This window comes from Camelus bactrianus, chromosome 1 (genome assembly GCF_048773025.1).
Source record: "Camelus bactrianus isolate YW-2024 breed Bactrian camel chromosome 1, ASM4877302v1, whole genome shotgun sequence".
NCBI lineage: Eukaryota > Metazoa > Chordata > Mammalia > Artiodactyla > Camelidae > Camelus > Camelus bactrianus.
The window spans coordinates 70,402,619-70,414,644 of record NC_133539.1 but is presented as its reverse complement, the minus strand read 5'-3'; the positions used below and the strand labels follow the sequence as shown (position 1 = coordinate 70,414,644).

At 35.9% G+C, this 12,026-nt stretch overlaps 1 protein-coding gene across 9 annotated transcripts in view; it reads left to right on the top strand.

Moving 5' to 3' along the window:
- The window catches only part of MAP3K13 (mitogen-activated protein kinase kinase kinase 13), a 153,004-nt gene that overhangs the window by 11,401 nt on the left and 129,577 nt on the right, over positions 1 to 12,026 (top strand). For 6 of the 9 annotated variants that reach the window (XM_074366610.1, XM_074366606.1, XM_074366607.1 and 3 more), the window contains exon 3: positions 8,144 to 8,301. The exons of the other annotated variants lie outside the window; for them this stretch is intronic. The gene's annotated coding sequence lies outside the window, so the exon portion shown is untranslated. The remainder of the gene's footprint in view (positions 1 to 8,143; positions 8,302 to 12,026) is intronic. 9 annotated transcript variants of the gene reach the window in all.

Here is a 12,026-nt window from a genome sequence, read left to right as displayed (position 1 = left end):
ACTTGGAGGTAAACGTACTTTCGAAGGTCAAATCTGCCCTGCCCCATTTTTCAGGTTGAAAGAAGGGAACTAAATGAACATTAGACTTTGAGGGAAATAATGAAAGTGTGGATTTAAAAAAATCATTTATGTTCCACATTTTTCAAGGAAAAAATATGAGAAGACATAATAAGAACACCACAGAACCATTAAGATGAGCGATTTGCATAAAGGGAAAGTAATTTTACCAAAAGCTTTATGTATAACATATTGCTAGTTAAATGATAATGGGGTTATATTTAATCTCTAAGTATACATTATTCTAACTAATTTAAAAAGTGCTAATTGAATGTCCTTTAACTATTTTACTTATTTGATGGAACTTTATGTTCATTTTTAAAGAAATCAAGCATCTCTTCAGTTTGGCATTTGATGAGTAACAGTAGAAAACCTGAGAACAGACAGAACTATCAGTGTAAAAATAACGCAGAGGTCACCATATCTTCTGGCATAAGTGGTGTAGAAGCAGAAAGATCTTGTTTTCAGTAAAAGTGTTGAAGTGGCAGAAAAAAATATCCCCCAACTTCTTTGCTGACACAAATTTTGCTATAGTGAGGACAAAAAATATTTCCAGGCTTTTAACTTGATATTCCCAAAATGTGTTACTCAGAATGCCTGACACAGCTAAAGGAGACTTTGTAAAACAAAGAGTTCTAGAATGACATAAGTTTGGAAAATAATTGCATTCTTTTTTGGAAATTTATAGTTCAAATTAGCATTTTCAAAACCCATGTGTGGCCAGAACCGTTGTTGGCTCATAAAATTGTAGTAACCCTTGGAGTAGGGTTTCAGGAAATGCTGTTCTAGATTAAAAAATAAATTTAATATATATACACACACATGTACACGTGTATACTAATATATTCTACAACAATATTTGATATACTTTTCAGTAAATAAATCCAGATTATCAGTGAAATTTTGATCCAATATCCTTAATGAAATATTAAATATAAATATAAAATATTAAAATATTCCAAAATTCATGTATATGTAGTAAATTGAATGTGTGGGCATTAAATAATTTGTGCAGCATTGACATAGTCACTTATCTTTTCCTGGACATACTTTATTTGGCCTCCAGAATATCACACCCTTTGGGCTTTCCTCCTAGTTCTCTGACTATTCCTTCTAGGTTCCTCTGTTGGTTTCTTCTCATTTTCTTGACCTCTAAACACTGGAGTGCCCTAGAGCTCAATCCTAGGACCTTATCTCTTTTCTACCTAGACTCATTTGTCTAACGATCTTATCTGTTCTAAGGGCTTTAATACCATATTTATTAGAAAATGTTTATCTCCAACCTGGACCTCTCCTCTGAACTCCAGACTTGTATATACATTTGCCAACTTAACTTTTCCATTTGTATGTCTAATATTCATTTGAAACTTGACATGTTCAAAATTGAACACCTAATCTTCCCTTCTATCAAACTTCTTTTTAGTTTTTTATCTCAGCAACAGCCAGTTCCATCATTCCTGCTTCACTGCTCCATGCCTTTCTCTTAGCTTCTGGTATTTGCTGGCAATCTTTGGTGTTGCTTGCTTTGTGGCAGCATAACTCTAATTTCTGCCTCCATCTCCACATGGCCGTCTTCCTTATGTGTGTGTATCTCTGTCTCTGTTTTCTCTCTCTCAACATCTTAACCATTTAAGTGTGCAGTACTGTAGTGTTACCTGTATGCACATTGTGCAGCACACCTCCAGAACATTTTTATCTTGCAAAACTGAAACTCCATACAACTCCTCTTTTCTTCTTCCTCCTAACCCCAGCAACTATCATTCTACTTTATGTTTCTAAGAGTATGACTACTCTAGATCCCTCATATAAGTGGAATCATGCTGTATTTATCTTTTGGTGACTGGCTTATTTCACTAGTATAATGCCCTCCAGATTTACCCATGTTGTAGCATATGACAGGATTTCCTTCTTTTTAAGGCTGAATAATATTTCACTGTATGTATGTATTTTCTTTATCCATTCATCTATTGATGGACATTTAGCCTGCTTTCCCCTCTTGGCTGCTGTGAATAATGTGCAGTGAACATGGAAGTGCAAATGTCTTTTCAAGATCCTGCTTTCTGTTATTTTGGCTGTATACACAGAAGTGGGATTGCTGGATCATATTGTAGTTCGTCTATTTTCTTTTTTGAGGCACTTCTATACTGTTTTCCAGAGCGGCTGCATTATTTTACATCATTCCACCAATGGTGCACAATGGTCCCAATTTCTCCATACACTCACCAACACTTGTTAATTTTCTGGGGTCTTTTTGGTGGGGATGAGGGGGGCAGCATCCAGCCTATTGGATGTGAAGTATTATCTCATAGTAGTTTTGATTTGCATTTCACTGATAATTAGTAAATTTGAGAATCTTTTTATGTGTTTACTGGTCATTTGTGTATCTTCTTTGGAGAAATGTCTATTCAAATTCTTTGCTCATTTTTAAATCAGATTATTTTGTTGTTGTAGGGCATTCTTTATATATTCTGGATATTAACCCCTTGCTAGATACATGGTTTGCAGATTTTCTCCCATTCTGTAGGTTGCCTTTTCACTCAGTTGATTGTTTCCTTTACTGTGCAGAAATTTTTTAGTTTGATGTAGTCCCATTGCTTCTGTTGTCTGCACTTTTGATCTCATATCCAGAAAATCATTGCCAAATCAAATGTCACGACTTTTTGCCTATGTTTTCTTCTATAGGTTTTATAGTTTTAGGTCTTATGTTTAGGTATTTAATTCATTTTGAGTTAATATTTGTATGTGGTATAAGGTAAAGGGTCCAAAGTCATTCTTTTGCCTGTGGATATCCAGTTTTCTCTATACTATTTGTGGAAGAGACTATCCCTTGCCCATTGTGTAGCCTTGGCTCCCTTGTTGAAGATAATTTGACTGTAAGTGAGTGTTTATTTTGGGGTTTTCTATTTTTTTCCATTGGTGTAAATGTCTGTCTTTATACCAGTACTGTACTGTTTTGATTAATGTAGCTTTGTAATATATTTTGAAGTCAGGAAATGTGAAGCCTCAAGCTTTGATTTTCTTTTGCAAAATTGTTTTGATTATTCAGGGTCCTTTGAGATTCCATATAAAATTTTTTTTCCTATTCCTGCAAAAAATGCCATTGAGATTTTGATAAGGATTGCATTAATTTGTAGATTGTTATGGGTAGTATGGACATCTTAACAATATTAAGTCTTCCACTCCATGAACAAAGGATGTCTTTCCACTTATTTGTGCCTTCTTTAATTTCTTTCATCAGTGTTTTATAGTTTTCAGTGTACAAGTCTTTTGCCTCATTAAGTTTATTCCTAAGTATTTTATTCTCTTTGATGCTGTTGTAAATTGGATTTAGTTAATATTCTTTTCGTATTATTCCTTGTTAGTGGTTTTATGTGTTGTTTCTATATCCTGCAACTTTGCTAAATTCATTTATTGGTTCTAATATTTGTGTGTGTGTGTGTGAGATCTTTAGTGTTTTCTACATGTAAGATCATGTTTTCTGTGAACAGGGATAATTTTACTTCTTCCTTTCCAATTTGGATACATTTTATTTCTTTTTCATACCTAATTGCTCTGTGACTTCTAGCACTATGATGAATAGAAATGGCAAGAGTGGGCATCCTTGCTTTGTTTCTGATCTTAAAGGGAAAGCTTTCAGTTTTCACCACTATGATGTTAACTATGGACTTTTTTTATATGGCCTTCATTATGTTGAGATAATTTCCTTTGAAGTTTGTGGAGTATTTTTTTTATCACGAAAGGGTGTTAAATTTTGTCAAATGCTTTTTCTGCATCAATTGAGAGGATCATGTGGATTTTGTTCCTCATTCTGTTAATGTGATGTATTACATTAATTGATTTTCATATGTTGAACCAACTTTGCCTTCCAGGAATAAATCCCTTTTGGTCATGTGGTGTAATCCTTCTAATGTGTTGTTGAATTTGGTTTGCCAGTAATATGTTGAGGATTTTTACATCAAATATTTATCAGGGAATATTGGTGTGTTGTTTTCTTGTACTATCTTTGTCTCATTTTAGAATGAGGGTAATCCTGGCCTCATAAAATGAGTTTGGTAGTGTTCCCTCCTCTTCAGTTTTTTTTTGGAAGAGTTTGAGAAGGACTGATGTTAACTCTTCTTTAAATGTTTGGTAGAATTCTCCAGGGAAGTCATCTGGTCCTGGGCTTTTCTCTGTCAGAGAGTTTATGATTCGTGATTCAATATTTTTACTAGTTGTAGGTCTGTTTAGATTTTCTATTTCTTCATGCTTCAGTTTTGGTAGGTTGTATGTTCCTAGAAAAATATCTATTTCTTCTAGGTTATCCAATTTATTGATGTATAATTGTTCATAGTAGATTCTTCCAATTCTTTCTGTTTTTGTGATATCAGTTATAATGTCTTCTTTCATTTCATATTTTTGTTATTAGAGTCTCTTTTTTTCCTTAATCTAGCTAAGAGGTGTCAATTTTGTTGATCTTTTCAAGAAATCAGCTGTTTCACTGACTTTTTTCTATTCTCCATTTTGTTTATCACTGCACTAATCTTTATTATTTCCTTCCTTCTGCTAATTGGGTGTAGTTTGTTCTTTTTTTCTAGTTCCTTGAGATATAAAATTAGATTGTTGATTTGAGATCTCCCTTCTTTTTTCACATAGGCATTTACTGCTGCAAACTCCCCTCTTAGTACTGCTTGTGCTGCATCCCATAACTTTTGGTATGTTGTGTTTTCATTCTCATTTTCATTTGTCTCAAGATATTTTCTAATTCCCCATGTGATTTCTTTGATGCATTGGTTGTTCATGAGTGTGTTGTTTAATTTCCACATATTTGTGAATTTTCCCATTTGTATTCTTCAGCTCCAGAAGTTGTTTGGTTCTTTTTTATACTTTCTTTGGTGATAGTATCATTTTGTTTATGCATCATTTTCCTGATTTTCTTTAATTATCTATCTGTGTTCTTTTGTAGCACACTGAGCACCTTTAAGATAATTGTCTTCATTCTTCTCCAGTTAATTCATGAATTTCCATCTCTTTAGGGTCAGTTTCTGAGCGTTTATTTTGTTCCCTTGATTGAGCCATGTTTCCCTTTTTCTTCATATGTCTTGTTATTTTTTTGCTGGGATTTGCACATTTGAAAAAACCACTACATTTCCAAGTTCTACAGACTGGCTTCACCAATCAGCCCTAGTAAAGATTTTGGGAGCCTCTCAAACCTTATATGAAGATACATCTTCTCTGGACTTGTGTGTATGTCCCCTCCCAATTGAAGAGGTTCACCAGTTTCTTTTTCAGGAGTTTGTAATCTTTTTGCTCCCTCTGGTGTTGGCCTATGGAATTGCAGATTTTCTGGTGCTACAGTTAGCCTCTGTGCTCTGCCCTGTTCTCAGTTCTCAGTGGCATCCAAAGTCTGCCCATTTCCTCAGCACTCCAAGTCAGGTGAGACAGAAACCGGTTCCTCAGGCAGTCACTCAAAAAGCTGGAATGTTTAACATACATTCTACTCTTCTCTTTCCCACCTGATGGAGAAGCTGTGAGTTAGGCTTTTAATCCTGATCGCACCAAACTTTGCCAGATAGGTTGGAGGGCTTTCATAGGTGAAGTGAAATGGCTTACTTACCCATTTCAATGTGACTGTTCTTGGCTTTAAGCATGCCTGGAGTACTGACTTCTTAATTGGTTCTGGGGGTTGTATAAAGGCTTTTTATACCATATATGGTTGTTAAGTCTGTGTCTCTGGAGGGCCACTAGATCTGGGGCTTCCTATTTTTTTTTTTTTAACATTTTTTGTTAATTTATAATAATTTTACAATGTTGTGTCAAATTCCAGTGTAGAGCACAATTTTTCAGCTATATATGAACATATATATATATATACATTGTCACATTTTTTTCTCTGTGAGCTACCATAAGATCTTGTATATATTTCCCTGTGCTATACAGTATAATCCTGTTTATCTATTCTACATTCTGAAATCCCAGTCTATCCCTTCCCACCCCCCCCACCCCCTTGGCAACCACAAGTTTGTATTCTATGTCTATGAGTCTGTTTCTATTTTGTATTTATGCTTTGTTTGTTTGTTTGTTTTTATATTCCACATATGGGCGATCTCATATGGTATTTTTCTTTCTCTTTCTGGCTTACTTCACTTAGAATGACATTCTCCAGGGACATCCATGTTGCTGCAAATGGCATTATGTTGTCAGTTTTTATGGCTGCATAGTATTTCATTGTATAAATATACCACTTTATCCAGTCATCTGTTGATGAACATTTAGGCTGTTTCCATGTCTATTGTAAATAGTGCTGCTATGAACATTGGGGTGCAGGTGTCATTTTGAAGTAGTGTTCCTTCTGGATATATGCCCAGAAGCAGGATTCCTGGGTCATATGGTAAGTCTATTCCTAGTCTTTTGAGGAATCTCCATACTGTTTTCCACAGTGGCTGCACCAAACTGCATTCCCACCAGCAGTGTAGGAGGGTTCCATTTTCTCCACAGCCTCTCTAGCATTTGTCATTTGTGGACTTTTGAATGATGGCCATTGACTAGTGTGAGGTGATACCTCATTGTAGTTTTGATTTGCATTTCTCTAATAATTAGTGATATTGAGCATTTTTTCATGTGCCTATTGATCATTTGTATTTCTTCCTTGGAGAATTGCTTGTTGAGGTCTCTGCCCGTTTTTGGATTGGGTTGTTTGTTTCTTTCTTGTTAAGTCATATGAGCTGCTTATATATTCTGGATATCAAGCCTTTGTCAGTTTCATTTGCAAAAATTTTCTCCCATTCTGTAGGTTGTCTTTTTGTTTTACTTACAGTTTCCTTTGCTGTGCAGAAGCTTGTAAGTTTAATTAGGCCCCATTTGTTTATTCTTCCTTTTATTTCTATTGCTTGTGTAGACTGCCCTAGGAGAACATTTTTGAGATGTATGTCAGATAATGTTTTGCCTATATTTTCTTCTAGGAGGTTTATTGTATCTTGTCTTATGTTTAAATCTTTGATCCATTTTGAGTTTATTCTTGTGTATGGTGTAAGGGAGTGTTCTAGCTTCACTGCTTTACATACTGCTGTCCAGTTTTCCCAACACCATTTGCTTGGGGCTTCTTATTCTGCCATCTTGCTGACTCTCTGTGGAGGAATGATATCTCCACACTTTTTCTTATAAAGACTCCAGTCATATTGGATTAGAGATCACCCTATTCGAGTATGACCTCATCTTGATTTGATTACATCTGAAAAGAATCTATTTCTAAATAAAGTCACATTCACAGATACCAAGGGTTAGGACCTCAACTTATCTTTTAGAGAGACACAGTTGCACCTACAACATCCTGCAGTGGTGCTCATGGAAGATTGGGGACAGACAGTAGATTGGATAAAGCCATCCTTTAGGACACACAGTTATAAAATACTGCACACTTCACTAACCATTCTCTCATATGAAGCAAAAATTTTAAGTCACTGGGGGAGGGACAGGGAACCCTTCCATTTTTCAGAGGCAAAGATTCACTGCTTCTGAGAGTAGGGTAGAAGTAGAAGATTTCTTCCCTGAGGAGGTACAGGAAACTCTCCACTGGTGGCTGCTGCTATCTTGTGTTTAGTGTGGGATCTGGGTGTTGGAGGGTTCCCCTACAGATACGAGGTAGAGTTTCACTGCCACAGGATTGGGGTGACGGTGCAGAAGGCCCCTTACCCAAGGTCTTAGGGCTTGCCTAAGACTGAGGCTGGATCAAGAGAATGAAGATGCTTAACAATAAGGAATAAACAACAACAGCCCACCATTTAGGGAGGGGCAGGGATGCAGAGAAAGAACCCCCTCTATGGCACAGGCATGCAGTGACTACCGAAAGCTGAGAGTGGAGCAGGAACACTGAGTAAAACCCCTTGAATACCCTAGACTCCACACTAAGCACAAGGTAGCAGCTGCCCACTCAGGGAGGAAGGAGCACGGAAGGTAGTCATAGCAACAGTATAACTACAAACCCAGCTTAGCTACTGACTAGATTGTTTTTCTTTGGAATTTCAGTTTGCCAGGTTGCAGGACAGAAGAACAGGCAAGCTGCTTTCCAAGAATAACTATTCATTTCTTCATTTGTATGATTATTCTACAGACCATGTCTGGCATTCAATTCAAAATTATAAAATACGTGAAAAAAACCATTTTCAAGGGATAATCAACAGATCCAGACCTAGAGATGACTCATGTTGAAGCTATCTATCAGACTGGGACTTCAATTATGATTAATATGTTAAAGAATCTAGTGGAAAGGTGAGTTATATGCATGAACAAATGAGGACTTTTAGAGAAATGTAAACTATAGAAAGTCAAATGGGCATACTAAAATAATATGTCTAAGATGAAGAACTCCTTTGACAGGCTTATCAAGAGACTGGGCAGAGCTGAGGAAGGAATAAGTGAACTTGAAGGTTGGTCAATAGAAATTATTCAAACTAAAGCATGAAAGGAAAAAAAGTGTTGTGAAAGGGAAAAAAATTAACGAAAATAATATGGCATAACTTCTCCAGCGCCTAGTTATTCCTGTTGATAGACAGAGGCAGTCAGCACCTGCCACTGTGCCATCATTGCTGTTTCTCATTCATTTCTGTGTTCCTTAATGCTTTTCTGTTCTTGCTGCTTTCTGCTTATGACTTTCATGGTAGTGAGTGATGGCTATACTCCACCTTCCAGAAGAAAGCCAGGCTGTCCTGGTAAAGCTTAAGGACTTCCTAGGAGTTGAGTCAGAAGGCACTTTGAATTGACCTGTTTTGTGTCTCAAAATTTGTCTCTGAAGAGCTCAAACCAGTAGAACCTTGATCTGACTAGTACTTTGGGATTTACTCCTATTTTAGAATGAGTGTCCAAGGGATGTTACTACTTCAAGTAGTAGCACCCTTTGTTTCCTTCCTTATTTGAGAAAATTAGTCTTTCAATCCCATGTGTCTGCTCTCAGCCCCAGAGACATCTTTACTTATTTTCTTGGTAGCCCAGGGAGGTCTTCAAGCCCATTAAGATTCTCTTTATTATCTGGACTCTCCTTTCCTTCTTATTCAGCTATTTTGAAAGAATTTCTGTACTTTTTGGTTGAAACTGAGAGTATGAGAAAGAGGGGAAGCGTGGAGAAGAGAGAGATTCAGATACTTTTTTTTTAAATGTGGTGTTCTTCATATATTTGCTGAATTAATCTGTTAAAATGTTCATTGCATTGCTGTTTTAAAAGGAAAAAAAAGTAAATAGCCTAAAGTTCTAATAGGGGAAAATGAGTGAATAAATTTTGCTGGACTGTTCATTCATTGTAATAAAATTCATCAGTGCAGTGTAGGGCTTCTTGTATCAATGTAGATCAATCTCAAAATACAATGTTGAACAAAATAAGTTTCAAAAGTATCTTATACATTTTCATAAAAATGAAAAATAGTACAGCTGACCTTTGAACAACATGGGGGCTAGGGACATCAACCCCCACACAGTCAAAAATCCACATAAAACTTTTGACTTCCCCAGAACTTAAGTACCAATAGCCTACTCTTGACTGAAAACCCTACCAATAGCCAAAACAGTCAATTAACACATATTGTGTATGTTATATGGATTATATACTGTATTCTTATAATAAGGTAAGCTAAAGAAAAATGTTATTAAGAAAATCATAAGAGAAAATATAGTTATAGTACTATACTGGATTTATCAGTTACTGTATGTTTATGTCATCTGTTTATAAGGTGAATCTGTCAGTACCCACATCAGTATTGTCTTATAAGATACAAAACATGGTAGATGTTATCCATTGTACTAACACTGGATATCAAAAATGAAAAGATAATGTGAAAAAAATTCTTATTTATTTACAGGTAGAACAACTCATGTATTGATGATGAAGAAGCAGCTGTTCGAGTGCTTTATTACCATAAAGCCTAGTATTATCAGTACAGTTGCTTCATGGTAGCCTAGCCTATTCACTAATGAGTGAATCATTATAAAATTTTTTGGCATAGAATATTAGTTATATTCATAATACAGTATTAGAAGCATTTTTTTTTTTTAAAAACCACTTACCTGTGATGACAGGCTCTTTCTCCATTTATGAGAGAAGCATACCTCATGGTAATATAATTCTTTGAAAGCAAAGTTATAAAACAATAAGAAAATGAACATATTATTTGTATATTAAATATCACTCACTTTATGCCTATTTTAGGATAGACTAGTATCTACATATATTTTTATGCATTCATGAGAGCACTGAATCCTAACCACTAGACCACCAGGGAGCATCTATGCATTCGTGACATACCTAACTTTTTCTTAAATTTTTTGGTATTTCTAGGCCTCATGGTTCCTCTGTGAGTTTTCTCAAATTGTCACAAATCTCCAAAATTTTTTCCAGTGTATTTATTGAAAAATATCTACATGTGAGTGGACCCATGCAATTCAAACCTGTGTTGTTCAAGGATCCACTGTACTTTTGGGGGCATGATAAACACTATATTCAGAATAGTGAATAAAGTATTAGAGAGAGTATGTGAACTTGGAAGGGTACAGAGGGTGTTTAAAACTTTTTGTATTTTGGAAAATACCTTGATAGCATTATGAAAAACATGAGAGAGTGGTGGGAAAAGAGTGAATTATTGTAAAGTTACTTGTGGATTAAAATTCGAAAACTCTTTGGACTCATAGGCAGCTCCAGAGACAACTGACTACATTCTCTACTTGTCTGTCACTGCCTGTGGATCTCACCAAGAAGGAATGATCTTCCTGAGCCTGTTAATCCCTGTAGGATAGGGAGTGCTGCTATGATAAGGCCCCTGTTTGGGGCTTGGGTCCCTGGGCTAGGGCAGCAGGATCTGTTCACACAAAATAATGTTTCTCAGAAGGGTGCAGTGGAGTGCAGCAGTACCTAAGAGATCAAGACACAGGCCTTAACCTACTGCAGTTTGCCCCTCCTCAGCTTCCTGTGTATCTCTGTCACTGTATTAGCATGTGGCATTGTAATTATTACATTTCTGCCTGTCTCACTAGACTAGTTCTTCAGGCACTCATTCTAAACACATAGTAGGTGCTTCGTAAATGTTTGTGGAATGAATGCAAATAAGTGCCTCCCTTCCAAGAGATGTAATGCAATTAGTAAAAATATGTAGTCATACCTGGATATATGAAATGTATGACCAAATGGAATCTGTTTCATAACTGATGTATATATTACACATTAATACAATGGTTCTCAAACTTTAACACGCATCAGAATCATCCTGGAGGAGTAATTTAACAAAAAGCAGAGTGTGTTTGTGTGTGTGTGTGTGTGTGTGTGTGTGTGTGTGTGTGAACAAAAACACAGATTGCCAGGCCCTACCCTAGAGTTTCTAATGGGACCTGAGCATTTACATTTCTAACAAGTTCCCAAGTAATGCTGATGCTGTTGGTCCAGAGACCATAAGTTGAGAATCACTGCATTAGAAAAATCTCAGAAAAAGAATATGGAGATATACTATGAAAACAGCAAAATCACGCATCCCTTTCCTCCAAGTGTCACTCCTTTGGAAATGCCTCGGAAAGAAATCCAAAAGAAAAAGAAAAAAAAATAAGCAAATTATTTAGTCATAACAAAACAAATTTTGCTATCGTGCCTTATTGCACATGGAATATTAACTACCTCTACTTCTAGGTTCTACTCTATAAAGTGGGGATAACAGCATATTTTTAAACTGGAAGTATCTCATGAGGTTGTTGTGAGGATTGTATAAATTAAGTGTTCGGAACAATGTCTGGCTCCATACATATGAGCTTTTCTTATATTTTTGGTTATGAGATTTCAAAACTAACCATAGAAAAGAGAAAGAGAGAGGTCTGAGCAGAAGATATCAGTGTGGAATTCATCAGGATATAAAAAGTCAGTAAGAGAAAGCCCTGAATAAAAAAGGCATGGGATATATTTTTTCCTTACTTGTGAATATGAAATTGTATCTTAGAAGCCAGAATACTTCTTGTTTTTGCATTTA